Source organism: Hyperolius riggenbachi, chromosome 5 (assembly GCF_040937935.1).
Source record: "Hyperolius riggenbachi isolate aHypRig1 chromosome 5, aHypRig1.pri, whole genome shotgun sequence".
NCBI lineage: Eukaryota > Metazoa > Chordata > Amphibia > Anura > Hyperoliidae > Hyperolius > Hyperolius riggenbachi.
The window spans coordinates 69,516,760-69,537,055 of NC_090650.1; the positions used below are offsets into that span (position 1 = coordinate 69,516,760).

The 20,296-nt window shown below is 42.9% G+C and overlaps 1 protein-coding gene across 3 annotated transcripts in view; it reads left to right on the forward strand.

Annotated features, from left to right (window-relative positions):
* Positions 1–20,296, forward strand: part of PTPRN2 (protein tyrosine phosphatase receptor type N2) — a 1,331,885-nt gene that overhangs the window by 73,225 nt on the left and 1,238,364 nt on the right. Inside the window, exon 1 of one of the 3 annotated variants that reach the window (XM_068235856.1) lies at positions 15,001–15,057. The exons of 1 other annotated variant lie outside the window; for it this stretch is intronic. The gene's annotated coding sequence lies outside the window, so the exon portion shown is untranslated. Of the gene's footprint in view, positions 1–15,000; positions 15,062–20,296 lie in introns of those variants that run through there. One more of the 3 variants, XM_068235855.1, reaches the window with a different exon arrangement.

The window sequence follows — 20,296 nt, forward strand, 5'->3', positions numbered from 1 at the left end:
GCAAATTCCATGCTCTCATCCTGTCCAATATAGAGATAAACCTTTTGGCTTAAGTTCTATTTTATAAAGAAATCTGTTATGAAATTGGGCAGTGATATATAACTATCATATTTTAAAAAAAAAAACCCTCAAAACACAATGTGAGGTTTCCAAAAATCACTGTCAGGACTCGTTCACACTAGGGGCGTTTTTTCGGCCTTTTTTCAAGCGCAGGCGATTTTTAAAATCGCCCACAAAACGCTGGTGCAATGAATCTCTATGAGAAGGACCATATGACGGTGGTTCGTTCTCTGTGCGTTCAGCAAAGCGGTGCCTGTACCATTTTTGGGGCGTTTTTACTATACTGGAAGATATAGGAAGAGCGATAAATGCTCACAAAACCGCTTTATGCGGCGATTGCGTTCACGTTTTTGAGAATAAATACATTGTATTTATTTTCCGGGTCAAAGAGTTTACTTCCTGACTTGCGTCAGGAAGTGCATTACAAAACCACTCTGGAAAAGCGCTCAGAAAAGCGCTTTTATCAGAAACACATCGTGCAGTGGAGCGCCGGGAGGGGGGAAAAGCGCACAGAAAAGCAAAACTTTTGCATTCTCGATTTCAGGTGTGAATGAGGCCTCAAACCCTTTGTACTTCCAAAGACTTTGGTGAAAATGAAAGGGAAAGTAAAGTGATTTGGGCTCCAGTGTTTGCCTTGGTTAGTGAAGCCATCCATCTCAGCTATTCTCACTGGTAACAGTGGCTCTGGGGGAGGGACTCTCTCAGACAATGACAACTAACTGGACTACAGAGAACGTCATGTGTTTATTTATCTGCTTGGGAAAAGTTGCAGTACTCCATTTGCACCCATTGCCGTTCATATTCTGTACATGTGGACTTGTGTAACTGGAGCAGATGACTGCGGAATAAGTGCAGATCTGTTACCTTCCATTACTGCATAATTTTAGTTAATCTTCAAAGTACAGTTATCTTTGAAAAGCACATGCAAATATTGGAAGTTATAGCATACGATGACATTATAGTCTTGTAGAAGCCACTGGCTGCTTGCCACTGTGCTAGAATTGCAGCAGTGTGCGCAATGGATCTCTTGCCTGCTGCTTTATCTTATGAAAAAGCCACAGGCACATTACTATATGACATTGAGGAACAGCACTGTTTTCCAGGATTTGTCTTTTTTTATATATAAAAGCAATATGTTGCTTTTCTGTGGGTTGCCAAGCAACAACACAGAAAACCAAACAAGATCTGCTAATAGGATGGGACAAATGGTAAAAGCAAATCAGGGCAATGTAGAAAAGAAAACAAAACAGAAAGCTGGCGATATTGTTTTTTACAGTGAGTTATGTTTGTCTGGGCAGCCGGCAGCACATGTATTTTGATAATAAATTCAGGTACATTAACTGGAAACAGACTTAAAGTAAGAGGAATATGGAGGCTGCCATATTTATTTCCTTTGAAACAATACCAGTTGCCTGTCAGCCCTGCTGATCCTCTGCCTCTAAAACTTACGGAGGAACCGTAGTGAAAATGACATAAATAATATTGCTTTTTTTTTTTTTTACAGTATTCAGTTATAGATTATTTCGTCAGTGTTTGCCCATTGTACAATCTTTCCTCTCCCTCTCCTCTTACCTTCTGAAATGTATCACTGGGGATGACATCTTTAGTTCTGCCAGATGATCGGTATGGAATGTTTGTTACTGAGAGATCTATGCGCAGAGGGAGATATTGCTAACTTGGCAGTTGGAAAAGGCTGTTATTTCCCACTGTGCAAATGAGGTTCACAGACAAGAAACCATGGTCATGACATCACACTGTGGGAAGGGTTTCACTGCAATGACCTCAATTCACTAAGATCCAGCTGGAGATAATAAGGCAAGAGAACCACACATCAAGCTTGCCTTATTAAAGTTTTCACAGTGAGAGCGTTATCTTATCACTTAATTCCTTATGTTACCTCCTCTGTAGTTAACCACTTTACCCCCACGCGTACGAATTTCTCCGTCCCTTTTTCCATCCTTTCACCACCAGGGACGGAGAAATCCGTACTTTCCGCGCTCGCTCTAGCGCGCACTCCCGCTCGTAAACACGCTGCCGGCCGCTCGCCCGGAGATCAATGAACGGGAAAATCCATTCCTGTTCGTTGATCTAAGCCCCGCAATGATCCGCTGCTTCTCCGATAAGCAGCGCGATCATTGTGAAAAAAAACAAAAAAAAACCTTTCACAGTCTTCTAGTACTTCCTGCAAGCTCCTGGAAGAACACTTGCAGGTCGCATTAACCAAAAAGTTACTGTTGCCATCTTGTGGCCAAATAGTAAAACTACACCCTAAAGCATTTTTCACATACAAATAAATTAGTTTTACACAAAAAATTAACTCCTTACCTCCCACACTCCCAATTTTTTTTTTTTGTAATAAAAAAAAAAAATTACAATAAAAAAAATACATAAATAGTTACCTTAGGGACTGAACTTTTTAAATATTTATGTCAAGAGGGTATAACACTGTTACTTTATAAACTATGGGCTTGTAATTAGGGATGGATGCAAAACTGAAAAAAATGCACCTTTATTTCCAAATAAAATATTGGCGCCAAACATTGTGATAGGGACATAATTTAAACGGTTTTATAACCGGGACAAATGGGCAAATACATTTCATGGGTTTTAATCACAGTAGCATGCATTATTTAAAAACTATAAAGGCCGAAAACTGAAAAATAATACATTTTTTCCTATTTTCCCATTAAAACACATTTAGAATAAAATAATTCTTGGCATAATGTCCCACCTAAAGAAAGCCTAATTGGTGGCGAAAAAAAACAAGATATAGTTCATTTCATTGCGATAAGTAATAATAAAGTTATAGACGAATGAATGGAAGGAGCGCTGAAAGGTGAAAATTGCTCTGGTGGTCAAGGGGTAAAACCCCTCAGTTGGGAAGTGGTTAAAGTGGATCCGAGATAAACGTTTACTCATTGCATAATTGCGTTCCTTTCATATAGTTTATAGGGCATTCTTCAAGCCAAATACTTTTTTTGTTTTGTTTTAATTTGCTAATTCCCTTTAAACTAAACAAGCCTCGCCCACAGCTTTTTCATAGAGCCTTGGCATTGTAGCAAGGGCTTATGGAAGATCAGTCTGGGCAGGAGGAGGAGGTGTTACTAGCCAGAGATTTCAGGGGCAGAGGGGAGGAGGGAGGGGGTAAGTAAGTGAATTTGTCACAAGCAGAGAGCTGGAGATGCAGATCAGCTTTGCCTGTGTGTAATGTTTACAAACAACATGGCTGCCCTCATAGTATCACAGGAATAAATAATCATATTCTATTGAAGCTGTTTGCAGCTAGATTTGCGTAAACTATCCAAACTTTAGATAAGATATATAGACAAGTTACTTGCTATAGTTAGTTTTTCATCTCGGATCCGCTTTAAGTTACCTCCTCTGTAGTTATTTTCACATGCAGTTAATTAACAGCCTGTCTTTAACTTTAGAATTCTGGAGTTATTTTAAGGATTGAAGCGTTAGCTTTAGAGATCTCTCCTTAACTTAAAGATAGAAGAGTTAACTTTAGGTTTGCCTGAGGTAAAATGTTTCCTGAATACTACATGCCTCATCACCATGGTGATAACTCTAGAAACTTTATTAAAGACAGGAGATAAGCTTAGTGAATTGAGGCCATTATCAGCCATACAGATGTCCCTGATGAATTCGAAAAAAGGTAAATATTTCTTGTGGGAAAGGGGTAGCGGCTACTGATTAGGATGACGTTCAATTTTGGGTTAAAGTTCCTCTTTAAGCCATAGACAAACAATTTGAACTATACACAAGCATGCAAAACAGAACTGGGTTTGAATCTCAACTCTTCCTATTTAGTTATCCATCACTTATTCAATAGGATACCTTGGGCAAGACTCCCTAACACTGCTGCTGCCTACTGAGTGCATCCTGGTGGCTGCAGGTCAGGTGCTTTGAGTCTACCAGGAGAAGAGCGTGATATAAATGTTCTGTGTCTTGTCTGGTTATAGATGGCATTATGAATCTGAATGTACATTAATGAAAGAACAATGAGGATGATTTAGCAACGATGGAGAAAAGTGAAATAACAGAGTACTTCTGTTTTCAATTTCTATATCATCTGCTAGCAGAGAGACATCACAGTATTCCAAGAATTTACAGCACAACAAGTTCTGCTGCCTGAGTTCAAAAGCCGTTCCTTTAAAAGCTGCTAATGGGTTAAAAGGAACCCAAAGTGTGAAACCTATGAAAGTTGCCATATTTATTTCCTTTTAAAGAGAATCTGTACTCTAAAATTCTTACAATAAAAAGCATATCATTCTATTCATTATGTTCTCCTGGGCCCCTCTGTGCTGTTTCTGCCACTCCTTGCTGCAATCCAGGCTTGTAATTGCCATTTTTAGGCAGTTTAGGCAAACTAAAGACATGGCTTCTAACTAGAGTGTGATAGGCTTGAGAGTAGCTCAGTCTCTGACTCATACAGAGCTTGGAGAGGGTGTGTATAGCTTCTGCCAATGACAAGCAGTGCAGCACATTCCACACATTCCAGCCTCAGCTGACAGAGCCAATAGAAGAGAGATTAGATCATATAACAGAGATAACACAGCCACTGTGCAACTAGAAAAGGCTGCAGTAACACAGATCACATTAGAACAGGTATAGGAACTTATAGGATAGACGAAATAAGGCTGAACATTTTGTTACAGTGTCTCTTTAAACAATACCAGTTGCCTGGCAGCCCTGCTGATCTTTGTGGTCTGCAGGGCCTACATGCAACTAATCTTGTTAGATTTCTCATCTGATCTGCATGCTTGCTCAGGGTCTGTAGTTTAAAGTATTAGAGGCAGAGGATCAACAGGACAGCCAGGTAATGTGCATTATTTAAAAGGAAATAAGCATGTCAGCCTCCATATCCCTCTCACCTCGAATTCCCTACAAGGGTGTGTATTTCCATAATAATAATAAAATAATTATTGGTGTTCCTGATTGTTGCTGATGCAGGCTCAGTGAGTGAGATCCAGGCTCAGTGGATTAGATCCAATCCTAACATGGTTCATGCCTTATCTGGCTGTATTGGTGACATTATTGTTAAATGCGTAGAATGTGTCCATTACTAACAATGTGTGTATACAGTATGTGCAACAAATCATTCAATGGAGCTTTTTTTCTTATGTACACAACATTTTTTTTTTTATCTGGACTCAGAAATGTTACATTTACAGCAGCTAATCATCTGACTGATCTATAATGGATCCAGGTTGCAGTTTACGAAAATTAGAGAAAAAATATAGTTGTCATTTGTCATTGTTTACTTTTACGTGTCTCATTTTAAGCACTCTAGTTGTGGTTGCAGCTTAGGGCAGTTTCTAAGCTAAATTACACTGAGGGTGAGAGTGTAAAAATTGCACCCCCCCCCCCCTTGAATAGGTGCCCGCAGTATAGGTTAGCCAGGTCTAGGTGCCCCCAGTATAGGAAGCCAGTATAGTTGCCCCAGTATAGGTTAGCCAGGTAGGTGCCTCCAGTATAGGTAGCCAATATAGTTGCCCCCCATGTAGGTTAACCAGGTAGGTGCCGGCAAGTAGTTTGTTTGGTCCGTGGCGTGACGTGCACAAGTCTCCGTGCATGGGCGGGCACGGACGATTCTATGCGGACGTCTGTGTCCTACACCGACCCCCCCTAGCTCCGCGCCTGTATCCTGGGTCATTTTCCTTCATTTTAACATTTGTAAATAAGAAATATATCAATTTAAAGGATGGGAATAAAGTTTAGAGTCAAACACATTTTCCAGTGGAAAAATACATGTTTACATAAATCTGCACATCAGTCCTGAAAGAGGGACAAATGATGAAGAAATAGGGACAGGGGGACAGGGTTCCCAAAGAGGGACTGTCCCTCCGAAAGAGAGACAGTTGGGAGCTATGAATAAACACCAAGCCTTTTCAGTTCTGCTGAGCAGATTTTTATTCTGGAGGTTCACTAAGTCTAATGTCTCACTAAGACATTGACACTACTGACTATGTCGGGGGCAAAACTGGTTGGGTTGAGAGCAGGCATTCAGCTGTGAACCAACATTGTGCCACTGTGTGTGGAATGCGCTATATCTGTGAAGTCCTAATTGGTTTAGGACCCAAGTGTGTGTACCAGTGTTCTTGTTGCAGATCCTAATACAGTTTGAATTAGATTGTGCCACTGATCTGCCCCCTGTTCTATTTCATACTTCTTTGGCGTGTACAACAGGAGGTGAAGAAGAAAGAAGACCTGGGAATTTTAACTAACAGACCCTTGCTTTAAACAATAGCTTTCCAGCGCTACAGTGTTGAGCAAAGTTTTGCAACTACACGCGCTGCTGCATCATTCAGTGGCCACTTTCTGAGACTTGGCCTGATTTCTCTCCAACTCTAGCCTTTCTGCTAGCCAGTTATTTTAAAGGGGCCCATACATTTAACCATTTTCCTGCCGATATACAGCAGATTTGATCACTGTGATTGAATCTGCAGTGAAATCGTTGCGCAAACGCTGACCGAACGATCGATTTCCGGCAACGGCAGGCTCCACAGATTGTGAATCGGTTTCATAGTGAAATCGATTCAAAATCTGTTTGCAGTGTAGGCAGCCAACAGATCCCTTTTTGATCAGATTCGATCACAGAGGGATCTATCTGCTGGTCGATCTGGTGGCAATCGACCAGTGTATGGCAGCCTTAAGAGGGTTCAGTTCCACAGTAAAGCGCACCTATACCCAGGAAAGAAATATGACACATAATCAACAACCTGGGAGCACCAGTTATTACCCAGCTTTTATTATATCATATTCCTTACTTTTTATGACACAGAAAGCAAAAAACCTTGGGTCATGTGATTATGCCTACAAGATTTACATCAATATAGGATGCGGGCAAATTTCATGCTCTCATCCTGTCCAATATAGAGATAAACCTTTTGGCTTAAGTTCTATTTTATAAAGAAATCTGTTATGAAATTGGGCAGTGATATATAACTATCATATTTTAAAAAAAAAAACCCTCAAAACACAATGTGAGGTTTCCAAAAATCACTGTCAGGACTCGTTCACACTAGGGGCGTTTTTTCGGCCTTTTTTCAAGCGCAGGCGATTTTTAAAATCGCCCACAAAACGCTGGTGCAATGAATCTCTATGAGAAGGACCATATGACGGTGGTTCGTTCTCTGTGCGTTCAGCAAAGCGGTGCCTGTACCATTTTTGGGGCGTTTTTACTATACTGGAAGATATAGGAAGAGCGATAAATGCTCACAAAACCGCTTTATGCGGCGATTGCGTTCACGTTTTTGAGAATAAATACATTGTATTTATTTTCCGGGTCAAAGAGTTTACTTCCTGACTTGCGTCAGGAAGTGCATTACAAAACCACTCTGGAAAAGCGCTCAGAAAAGCGCTTTTATCAGAAACACATCGTGCAGTGGAGCGCCGGGAGGGGGGAAAAGCGCACAGAAAAGCAAAACTTTTGCATTCTCGATTTCAGGTGTGAATGAGGCCTCAAACCCTTTGTACTTCCAAAGACTTTGGTGAAAATGAAAGGGAAAGTAAAGTGATTTGGGCTCCAGTGTTTGCCTTGGTTAGTGAAGCCATCCATCTCAGCTATTCTCACTGGTAACAGTGGCTCTGGGGGAGGGACTCTCTCAGACAATGACAACTAACTGGACTACAGAGAACGTCATGTGTTTATTTATCTGCTTGGGAAAAGTTGCAGTACTCCATTTGCACCCATTGCCGTTCATATTCTGTACATGTGGACTTGTGTAACTGGAGCAGATGACTGCGGAATAAGTGCAGATCTGTTACCTTCCATTACTGCATAATTTTAGTTAATCTTCAAAGTACAGTTATCTTTGAAAAGCACATGCAAATATTGGAAGTTATAGCATACGATGACATTATAGTCTTGTAGAAGCCACTGGCTGCTTGCCACTGTGCTAGAATTGCAGCAGTGTGCGCAATGGATCTCTTGCCTGCTGCTTTATCTTATGAAAAAGCCACAGGCACATTACTATATGACATTGAGGAACAGCACTGTTTTCCAGGATTTGTCTTTTTTTATATATAAAAGCAATATGTTGCTTTTCTGTGGGTTGCCAAGCAACAACACAGAAAACCAAACAAGATCTGCTAATAGGATGGGACAAATGGTAAAAGCAAATCAGGGCAATGTAGAAAAGAAAACAAAACAGAAAGCTGGCGATATTGTTCTTTACAGTGAGTTATGTTTGTCTGGGCAGCCGGCAGCACATGTATTTTGATAATAAATTCAGGTACATTAACTGGAAACAGACTTAAAGTAAGAGGAATATGGAGGCTGCCATATTTATTTCCTTTGAAACAATACCAGTTGCCTGTCAGCCCTGCTGATCCTCTGCCTCTAAAACTTACGGAGGAACCGTAGTGAAAATGACATAAATAATATTGCTTTTTTTTTTTTTTTACAGTATTCAGTTATAGATTATTTCGTCAGTGTTTGCCCATTGTACAATCTTTCCTCTCCCTCTCCTCTTACCTTCTGAAATGTATCACTGGGGATGACATCTTTAGTTCTGCCAGATGATCGGTATGGAATGTTTGTTACTGAGAGATCTATGCGCAGAGGGAGATATTGCTAACTTGGCAGTTGGAAAAGGCTGTTATTTCCCACTGTGCAAATGAGGTTCACAGACAAGAAACCATGGTCATGACATCACACTGTGGGAAGGGTTTCACTGCAATGACCTCAATTCACTAAGATCCAGCTGGAGATAATAAGGCAAGAGAACCACACATCAAGCTTGCCTTATTAAAGTTTTCACAGTGAGAGCGTTATCTTATCACTTAATTCCTTATGTTACCTCCTCTGTAGTTAACCACTTTACCCCCACGCGTACGAATTTCTCCGTCCCTTTTTCCATCCTTTCACCACCAGGGACGGAGAAATCCGTACTTTCCGCGCTCGCTCTAGCGCGCACTCCCGCTCGTAAACACGCTGCCGGCCGCTCGCCCGGAGATCAATGAACGGGAAAATCCATTCCTGTTCGTTGATCTAAGCCCCGCAATGATCCGCTGCTTCTCCGATAAGCAGCGCGATCATTGTGAAAAAAAAAAAAAAAAAACCTTTCACAGTCTTCTAGTACTTCCTGCAAGCTCCTGGAAGAACACTTGCAGGTCGCATTAACCAAAAAGTTACTGTTGCCATCTTGTGGCCAAATAGTAAAACTACACCCTAAAGCATTTTTCACATACAAATAAATTAGTTTTACACAAAAAATTAACTCCTTACCTCCCACACTCCCAATTTTTTTTTTTTTTGTAATAAAAAAAAAAAATTACAATAAAAAAAATACATAAATAGTTACCTTAGGGACTGAACTTTTTAAATATTTATGTCAAGAGGGTATAACACTGTTACTTTATAAACTATGGGCTTGTAATTAGGGATGGATGCAAAACTGAAAAAAATGCACCTTTATTTCCAAATAAAATATTGGCGCCAAACATTGTGATAGGGACATAATTTAAACGGTTTTATAACCGGGACAAATGGGCAAATACATTTCATGGGTTTTAATCACAGTAGCATGCATTATTTAAAAACTATAAAGGCCGAAAACTGAAAAATAATACATTTTTTCCTATTTTCCCATTAAAACACATTTAGAATAAAATAATTCTTGGCATAATGTCCCACCTAAAGAAAGCCTAATTGGTGGCGAAAAAAAACAAGATATAGTTCATTTCATTGCGATAAGTAATAATAAAGTTATAGACGAATGAATGGAAGGAGCGCTGAAAGGTGAAAATTGCTCTGGTGGTCAAGGGGTAAAACCCCTCAGTTGGGAAGTGGTTAAAGTGGATCCGAGATAAACGTTTACTCATTGCATAATTGCGTTCCTTTCATATAGTTTATAGGGCATTCTTCAAGCCAAATACTTTTTTTGTTTTGTTTTAATTTGCTAATTCCCTTTAAACTAAACAAGCCTCGCCCACAGCTTTTTCATAGAGCCTTGGCATTGTAGCAAGGGCTTATGGAAGATCAGTCTGGGCAGGAGGAGGAGGTGTTACTAGCCAGAGATTTCAGGGGCAGAGGGGAGGAGGGAGGGGGTAAGTAAGTGAATTTGTCACAAGCAGAGAGCTGGAGATGCAGATCAGCTTTGCCTGTGTGTAATGTTTACAAACAACATGGCTGCCCTCATAGTATCACAGGAATAAATAATCATATTCTATTGAAGCTGTTTGCAGCTAGATTTGCGTAAACTATCCAAACTTTAGATAAGATATATAGACAAGTTACTTGCTATAGTTAGTTTTTCATCTCGGATCCGCTTTAAGTTACCTCCTCTATAGTTATTTTCACATGCAGTTAATTAACAGCCTGTCTTTAACTTTAGAATTCTGGAGTTATTTTAAGGATTGAAGCGTTAGCTTTAGAGATCTCTCCTTAACTTAAAGATAGAAGAGTTAACTTTAGGTTTGCCTGAGGTAAAATGTTTCCTGAATACTACATGCCTCATCACCATGGTGATAACTCTAGAAACTTTATTAAAGACAGGAGATAAGCTTAGTGAATTGAGGCCATTATCAGCCATACAGATGTCCCTGATGAATTCGAAAAAAGGTAAATATTTCTCGTGGGAAAGGGGTAGCGGCTACTGATTAGGATGACGTTCAATTTTGGGTTAAAGTTCCTCTTTAAGCCATAGACAAACAATTTGAACTATACACAAGCATGCAAAACAGAACTGGGTTTGAATCTCAACTCTTCCTATTTAGTTATCCATCACTTATTCAATAGGATACCTTGGGCAAGACTCCCTAACACTGCTGCTGCCTACTGAGTGCATCCTGGTGGCTGCAGGTCAGGTGCTTTGAGTCTACCAGGAGAAGAGCGTGATATAAATGTTCTGTGTCTTGTCTGGTTATAGATGGCATTATGAATCTGAATGTACATTAATGAAAGAACAATGAGGATGATTTAGCAACGATGGAGAAAAGTGAAATAACAGAGTACTTCTGTTTTCAATTTCTATATCATCTGCTAGCAGAGAGACATCACAGTATTCCAAGAATTTACAGCACAACAAGTTCTGCTGCCTGAGTTCAAAAGCCGTTCCTTTAAAAGCTGCTAATGGGTTAAAAGGAACCCAAAGTGTGAAACCTATGAAAGTTGCCATATTTATTTCCTTTTAAAGAGAATCTGTACTCTAAAATTCTTACAATAAAAAGCATATCATTCTATTCATTATGTTCTCCTGGGCCCCTCTGTGCTGTTTCTGCCACTCCTTGCTGCAATCCAGGCTTGTAATTGCCATTTTTAGGCAGTTTAGGCAAACTAAAGACATGGCTTCTAACTAGAGTGTGATAGGCTTGAGAGTAGCTCAGTCTCTGACTCATACAGAGCTTGGAGAGGGTGTGTATAGCTTCTGCCAATGACAAGCAGTGCAGCACATTCCACACATTCCAGCCTCAGCTGACAGAGCCAATAGAAGAGAGATTAGATCATATAACAGAGATAACACAGCCACTGTGCAACTAGAAAAGGCTGCAGTAACACAGATCACATTAGAACAGGTATAGGAACTTATAGGATAGACGAAATAAGGCTGAACATTTTGTTACAGTGTCTCTTTAAACAATACCAGTTGCCTGGCAGCCCTGCTGATCTTTGTGGTCTGCAGGGCCTACATGCAACTAATCTTGTTAGATTTCTCATCTGATCTGCATGCTTGCTCAGGGTCTGTAGTTTAAAGTATTAGAGGCAGAGGATCAACAGGACAGCCAGGTAATGTGCATTATTTAAAAGGAAATAAGCATGTCAGCCTCCATATCCCTCTCACCTCGAATTCCCTACAAGGGTGTGTATTTCCATAATAATAATAAAATAATTATTGGTGTTCCTGATTGTTGCTGATGCAGGCTCAGTGAGTGAGATCCAGGCTCAGTGGATTAGATCCAATCCTAACATGGTTCATGCCTTATCTGGCTGTATTGGTGACATTATTGTTAAATGCGTAGAATGTGTCCATTACTAACAATGTGTGTATACAGTATGTGCAACAAATCATTCAATGGAGCTTTTTTTCTTATGTACACAACATTTTTTTTTTTATCTGGACTCAGAAATGTTACATTTACAGCAGCTAATCATCTGACTGATCTATAATGGATCCAGGTTGCAGTTTACGAAAATTAGAGAAAAAATATAGTTGTCATTTGTCATTGTTTACTTTTACGTGTCTCATTTTAAGCACTCTAGTTGTGGTTGCAGCTTAGGGCAGTTTCTAAGCTAAATTACACTGAGGGTGAGAGTGTAAAAATTGCACCCCCCCCCCCCCTTGAATAGGTGCCCGCAGTATAGGTTAGCCAGGTCTAGGTGCCCCCAGTATAGGAAGCCAGTATAGTTGCCCCAGTATAGGTTAGCCAGGTAGGTGCCTCCAGTATAGGTAGCCAATATAGTTGCCCCCCATGTAGGTTAACCAGGTAGGTGCCGGCAAGTAGTTTGTTTGGTCCGTGGCGTGACGTGCACAAGTCTCCGTGCATGGGCGGGCACGGACGATTCTATGCGGACGTCTGTGTATGTCCTAGACAGAGACAATAGTGCGCATGCGCAGCGGCTTGATTTGGCGCCAACGCGGCCTATTTGAACTCAGTGATCCAGCACCTCGGTGCTGTCTGTTCATACAGCTTGCTAGCAGTTGTTCCTGTGACTCTGCCAGCGACTTTCCTGATTGGTCTACTGTTATTCGACCTCGGCTTGTTCCTGGCTACGTTTGATCTCTGCCTGCCCCGACCCTTTGCCAGTTTCCTAGTCTGTGATCGTACTCTGCCTGCCTCGACCCTTGGCTTGTTTCCTCGTCTATGATTGATCTCCGCCTGCCCTGACCCCAGACTGGTTGACTACGCTACTGCCTGCTGATTCTGTACCTCGTTGATCTCATTCTCCACATTGCAGTGTTGCTGTTCTCTGAACCACTGTTAGGACAACCCGGAGCGCAACCTGGTGGGCACTAGGCAGCGAAGTCCTTTCGGCCCCAGTGGGCCATTGGGTGAAGACCCGTGGTCACTAAGACTCTATGCTTTGGGAAGTTCTCACCTCAGTGGTAAAGTCAACAGTATTCCCTGTGAAGCTTAACACCCAGTATAGGTTAGCAAAGCTGGTGCCTCCAGTATAGATCGTCAGGCATAGGCGCAGCAGCGGGGGAGAGCGGGCATAGCGCAGTAACAACTCATCTTCTGGGATCCACCGCAACCTCTTTCTTCTTCCTCCCCCAGGCATCCGTTGCGTTGGTAGCAGCGCAGTGGGCGCTGTTACTAACGGGATGGATGCCTGGGAGAGGAAGAAGAAAGAGGTTGCGGTGGATCCCAGAAGGTGAGTTGTTAACCTCTATGCCTGCTCTCCCCCTTCCTGCCGCCACGGCGCACTGGGTGGTCACTTGGTCTGTCTGTCTGTCCATAGAAACGCTGAGTTGAATGCCTTTGGATTTTTTTTTTGGGGGGGGGGGGGGGGGGGGGGAGGGCATTTGCTATTGCCTATCACTTTTACTGAGAAAGGTTTGTTTTTTTTTGTTCATGTTTATAATATATTTGTGGTTCTTTTTATATATTATCACAAAGTGAGCAACTTTTCCTTTTATTTTGTTTTCCACTGCTGTATTTATACATAGGGGCCCACGTCCTGTTGGCAGGGCATTCTGGTTAGTCTTACAGATTGTTCCTCTTCTTACCCTGCCTGCTGAGCTGCTTGGTTACTCTGCTGTACTGGTCCAAGCCCTAGCCCATAGAGCCATATCAGTCCCTGCCATGTTCTGAGGAAGACCAACAGTCTGAAGCAGGCTGCCTGCATGTGGGGTTGATGTGGCTCTGTAAAATTTAAAGCTATACGCTTGCTAGACACCAGCAGTTCTTGATGCTTGCTTGGCTTACAGGGATAAAAAGAGATAGTTTGCATATTCAGTAGCAGTTCATTGTGGGTAACCACCAATGTTCACTTAAAGAGAGTCTGAAGCGAGAATAAATCTCGCTTCAGACCTCATAAATAGCAGGGGCACGTGTGCCCCTGCTAAAACGCCGCTATAGCGTGGCTTAACGGGGGTCCCTTCACCCCCAAATCCCCCTCGATACACCCGGAGAGCGCTTCCTGGTTGGGGCAGGGCTAGCCGCCGCAGCCCTGCCCCACGCGCGTCTGTCAGCGCGTATCTCCGCCTCTCCCCCGCCCCTCTCAGTCTTCCTTCACTGAGAGGGGCGGGGGAGAGGCGGCGATGCGCCGCTGACAGACGCGACTGGAGGCAGGGCTGCAGCTGTTAGCCCTGCCTCCAGGAAGCAATAAATCACGACCAAATCTGCGACCAAGTGTCGCAGTGGTCGTTTTGGGGGTGAAGGGACCCCGTTAAGCCGCGCCGCGCGTGCCCCTGCTATTTATGAGCTCTGAAGCGAGATTTATTCTCGCTTCAGAGTCTCTTTAAAGCTGAATTATTGTAAATTCCTTCTGTTTTAAGAAGGCAAAATAACCATTGCTTTATATTAGGAGGGCGTTTTGGTCTCTTTTAGCCCCCTATACTCTGCTTGTGGTTTTTGGGTCATCCCGAGCTGCTTTGTTACTGTGTTATACTTCCTGCTGTCATCCCTCTTCCCCCTCTGTAGCAACAGAATGCATCTCTAAGTAGCTTAGCAACCAATCTACAGCATTTGGTCCTTAAAGTGAACCTCCGGACTAAAAATCTACTCAGCAGAACTGAAAAGGCTTGGTGTTTCTTTAACAGTTTCACAGCATCAGAACTTTGTTTTTCTTACCAAAGCATCATTTTTTGCTGTATTTTTATCTAAGCTCCACCCATTAAAGAAAAAAAAGCCCGGGCTTTTTTCCCTGATGCTGTGCAGAGCATGATGGGATTTCCTATGTTGTTATTCACGTTGCCTAGCAACTGGGAGAGGTGCTCAGGACACAGGACAGTTGGAACTGTGTCTCATGCTCCCTGTCACCTCATTACAACCAAAAAGATGGCTGCCATCATGAAATCAAACATTTGCCTGTTCTTTTAAAACAGGGTAGGTAAGAGATTATATTACCTATCTATTTTAAATAACATAAGTAATGTAACTTAATGAAAGTATGTTTGTTTAGGCTGAAGTTCCTCTTTAACTGTTGCCTGAGGCCTTAGATAATCCCCTTCCGAATGCTTAACCATAGTCTCTCTCCCATTGTAATCCCCTTAACCCTAGCCCTACCTAAATACTAACTCCTTTCTATGCTGTCACAATAAGGCCCCCTTGCACTCTGGCCATGGTACATCGCACCACGGTACTCTTCCCTGCCACAAAGGACGTGCAAGTCTTTGGAGACTTGCACAGTTCACACTACGTGATGCGGCGCATCGGAAGTACCCAAATTGGCGCAATGCCGTAGCAAAGGCTGCAGTGCGTTACTGCGTGAACCACGCTTACAGCACAGATCATGCAGTAATGCAAGTGAATGGATGATGTGCATAATGGATGATGTGCATAACGGAAGTGAGGTGACCAACGGAAATCCCAGTGACGTACTTCCTCCCCAGCAGGAAGTTTGTCACCAGGGGGTGGGCCTGTGCATATGACCCTGTTGCCGTGCCATGGCGCTGGGTCATATGAAGCCTTATTGTGCGCACCGCGCCACATAGCGCACAACAGGTGCGGTTACACCTGAAAAAAACTCTCCTAATATTAGCGTTTATCCCTAACCAATTACCCTAATTGCTAAACTGTTATGGCCAACCGTAACCATTGCTCACCTTACATCCTCTTCAGTTACGGAGGTCCATACCTGAACCACTGTGCCCAAATGAAGCTACCACTGCCAAAATCTGGGCCTGGCTTTCTGTAACATAGCCATGAAGCTGCACCAGAAACCTAGCGCGGCACTACAGTTATAAAATAGCCAATCTAACGAGTCATAAAAATAAACTGTAATAACTTATGGCGATTTACCGAAAGCTCTTCTACATTTTGCTTGCGCGGCACCTTTCAAGTTAGTATACGAAATATCAAAACTGTGGTTATTCAGCGAAGCAGTAAAATCCAGCAGTGACTTCATCTGTTGTTTTATGCCTATATACTTTTATTATTAGCTATGAAATTGTAGCTATTTATGTTGTTTAGCCTAGTTTTTATCGTGCTGCATAAAAGCCCAGCTTTCCCGACCCTTGCTCATACGTGCGCTGTTATTGCTTATTGAATTTTGCTTCCTCGCTGTACGGGTCCTGTCTTTAATCTTTAGGAAATTAATTTAGGACAGGAAAAAACCCACCGCTGTATCACAAAGAAAAGAGCGGCACGATCAATGGTGTCGAGAAATGTGTTTTGCATTCTTGACACGGGTTTAGAAATAATGTAATAGGCACTGGGACTTTTAATTCCAGCTAGCAAGTTTTATGATACCCTGAAAATATATGATACCGTCTGGGGAAATTTCTAAAACTTTTAAACCCCTGTTGACTTAGTAGAAGCTAATGCAGTTCCATTTAAATGATACCTTAGTGAAAAGTAAAATCAAAAACGGGGGGAGCAGGCATGTTTAGTGAGCTCTCCTAATACCCACCGCTCCCCCCGTTCTCCTCCGTCCTGCCCCGATACAGCTTAGCGACCCCCTGAACTTACTTCATGGTCAGGGTGATCGTGGCTGACTGCGCAGTCACTACCCGACTATGCGCGTCCTTGTTCGAGTGGTCGTGGCCAGGAGCACTCTGTGCAGGCGCACTAGGTTGTTGTGACGCCAGAACTACGTAGTTCACCTGCGCAGAGTGCCCCCGTCCGTGACCAGGCGATAAAGGATGTGTGTCATTGGGCAGTGCCTGTGCAGTCAGCCATGACCATCCCGACCAGGAAGTAGGTTCGGAGGGTCGCTAAGTTGTACCGGAGGGGGGCGGAGGAGAATGGGGGAGCGGTGGGCATAAGGAGAGCCCACTAAACATGCCTGCTCCCTCTGTTTTTGATTTCAATTTTAAAGAAATGCACTCAAAATGATTGTGACACGCACAAACACATAAAAAATATAGAAACGGGCAATGCAAATACTCCATTAAATGTGATAATCTCTCTTAGATTCACATAAATATCTGTAAACAAGCATAAGTGATAAAACAATATACTTCCCATAAAAACATTGGACCAAAAAGGGTTGTACCTGACATCTACCATACATACTCCCGCCAAACACATTGTTCATGACTAAAAAAACATACATTTACAAGCCCCATGGATTTGATCAGGATGAGACAAAATGGCCTGGGAGATGTGAGCTTGAGGCCAGTTTTGCACCAGGAATGGAAACCCCAGACACTATTCCAATGCCCTAACAGAGGGAGGGGGCTACCTATACTAAGAGGAGCTTAGACAAGACAAAACAAATAACATTTACTGTATTTTTTGGACTATGACTCACTTTTTCACTCCCAAAAGGGGGAAAAGTCACTGCATCTTATAGTCCAAATGCAGGGAGATCCTGACTTGTGAACGCCTGCCAATACGAACCTCCAACCCACCGCAATTACAGGGACTCCCTGTACTGTGTCCATGCAGAGGAGGACAAATAGAGGACACGGGGACACAAAGGGGCATAGGGGAGGATACAAGGAGGACAGAGGCATACACAGGGGACAGAGGAGGACAGAAGGGGGACAGAGGAGGATGCGGGGAGATACAAGAGGTATAAGGGGGCATAATCCACAAGATGCCCCTTCACCATGGAGGCACCATGTTAGTAAGTATTTCTTTCCCTGGATTTTGTCCTCTAAGGCCTCTTTCACACCAAGCCGTTGCGTTTTAGGGGACGTTAAGGTCGCATAACGTGCCCCTAACGCAACGCATGCTGGTGTTGAAGTTGGACGTCAGATTGAGCCGCGTTATGAGGTTCTTGGTGCTATCCTGGGAAGTCCGGATCTTTTCAATGATTCGGATGATTCGAATCGGATCATTTAAAAGATCCGGATCTTTGAACCGAATCTTTGAATCATTATACTAGGGAGGCAGGAAGCAGGGGTGCAGCAGAGTGAGAGGTGCAGGAGAATGAGGGCATATTGAGGGTGCTAATGGGGAGGGGAGAGATGCAGCAGGAAGATTGTGCTTGTGCACAGAAGCTGCAGTTCCTGTTTCTTCCAGACATCCACTGTGAACCGAATCCTTCATTGTGATGATCCAGATGATTTGACTCAAAAAAACATCCAAAGATCCCAATTGTTCATGATCTGGACAACACTACAGTGCAGTGAATATTAATTAGCCATGTGGCTAGGAACAATAGCGGACTCTCCCCTTACTGAGCATGTGCAAACAGTCTAACACAGCTAAATCCACATTTAACGCACAGCATGCTGCACTTTGAACGTCCAGCGTTACACTGTAACGCAACGTGGGCACTGTGAACAGGCTATTGATTTTTCATTACTGTGCGTTGGGCTGTGTGTTACAGGCTGCTCTAACATGCGCCTGTAACGTCCCACTGTGAAAGCAGCCTAAACCTAGGTGAATCTTATGGTCAGGAGCGTCTTATAGTCTGAAAAATACGGTATATTGCACTTTTCTCCTGGCGGACTCAAAGCACTTGAGCTGCAGCCACTAGGACATGCTGAGTAGGCGGTTACAGTGTTAGGGAGTCTAGCCCAAGGACTCCTTATTGATACAGGTGCTGGCTTACTGAAGAGGAAGAGATTCACACCAAGGTCACCTGTGTCAAAGGCAGAGCCCTTAACCATGACACTATCCAGCCACCAACTTAGGTAGTTTAGGGGGGAAAAGGGGGGGGGACTAGGGACACCTCTCAATATTTACTTTTGGGGGGGGGCTGGCTACTTATACTGGGCACCTCCGGCTACCAGTACTTGGGAGGATACCTCTGGACACCTATACTGCTGGGACACCTCTGTCCTAATACTGGGGCACCTCTGGTTAAATAATACTGAGGGGCACATCTGGCTACCTATTAGTATTGGTTGAGAGGGTTCAATCCTAGTGTTTGCTATGGGCGCTATATTGTCCAAATACGCCCCTGCGGATGTGGTGTCATCGTTGCAGGTTCTACTGCAAGGTCCGCTAGCAATGGAATCCACTGGAAAAAAAAAAAGCGTGCAGCAGGACTTGCAATGAATGAAAACAGACTGAGGAAATGTGCACTGGCCCATAAGGAGGCATTGCGGTCTTTAGCCTGCCTGTCCCGATGAAAATACAGGGAAGCGGGCATAGTTTGAATCATGGGAAAATGATCTACAGCTAAAATATGAGTCCCGTAGCAAATGGTCACAGTTTCTGAGTCAGTGGATATGCGCCTGCTGAATTTATGTATGCATTGAATGCAGTGAATTGCACATTACTCATAATAAGGATCTCCTAAAGCCAAAAAAAGCAATGTTTTCACATCTAGTAACTTATGCTGAATGGGAATAGAACTGTGCAGGAAATGTTCTCATTAGTATGCGCCATTTGTGCACCGCACAGAAAAATAATCACATTGTTTATTGGACTAAAGTCACAGGGATGCCAAAGCCTATTACAACAAACTAGCTTAAAGCAGAATTCTAGGAAAAAAAGAAATGTCCCCATTTCCCTCCAATTCCTGAACTTGAAAGGGCAAATAGCAGAAAAGCTCCCATAAATACCTGAATTCGAATCTTTAAAGTGAACCTGGGTTGAACGTGATATGGAGGCTGCCATATTTGTTTCCTTTTAAACTATACCAGTTGCCTGGCTGCCCTGCTCATCTATTTGGCTGCAATAGTGGCTGAATTACACCAGAAACAAGCATGCAGCTAATCCTGTCAGATCTGATAATAATGTCAGAAACGCTTGATATGCTGCATGCTTGTTCATGGTCTATGGCTAAACGTATTGCAGGCAGAGGATCAGCAGGATAGCCAGGCAACTGGTATTGCTTAAGGCTTCATTCACAGTAGGACGTTGCGTTTTGATGCTACTTTAAAGTCGCAACTCAAAATTACAATGCAACGCCCCGAAAAAATAGCACTGCAACTTAATACCCCGTTATTGTCCCATGCAGTAGAACATACAGGCAATGTAAAGTATGCTTGCTTCCAAGTCATTACTGAGCATGTGCAAGCAGTCTAACGCAGCTAATAACGTGTATATCGCACAACATGCAGCACTTGCTAATAACGCTACACGTTACACACAAACGCAACGTGCGCACTGTGAATGTCGCACAGACTTAGCACTGCTGTGCAACTTTTTGGGGGTATTGAATTGTATTTTGGGTTGCGACTTTAACATCGCACCTAAGCGCAACGTCCTACTGTGAAAGAGG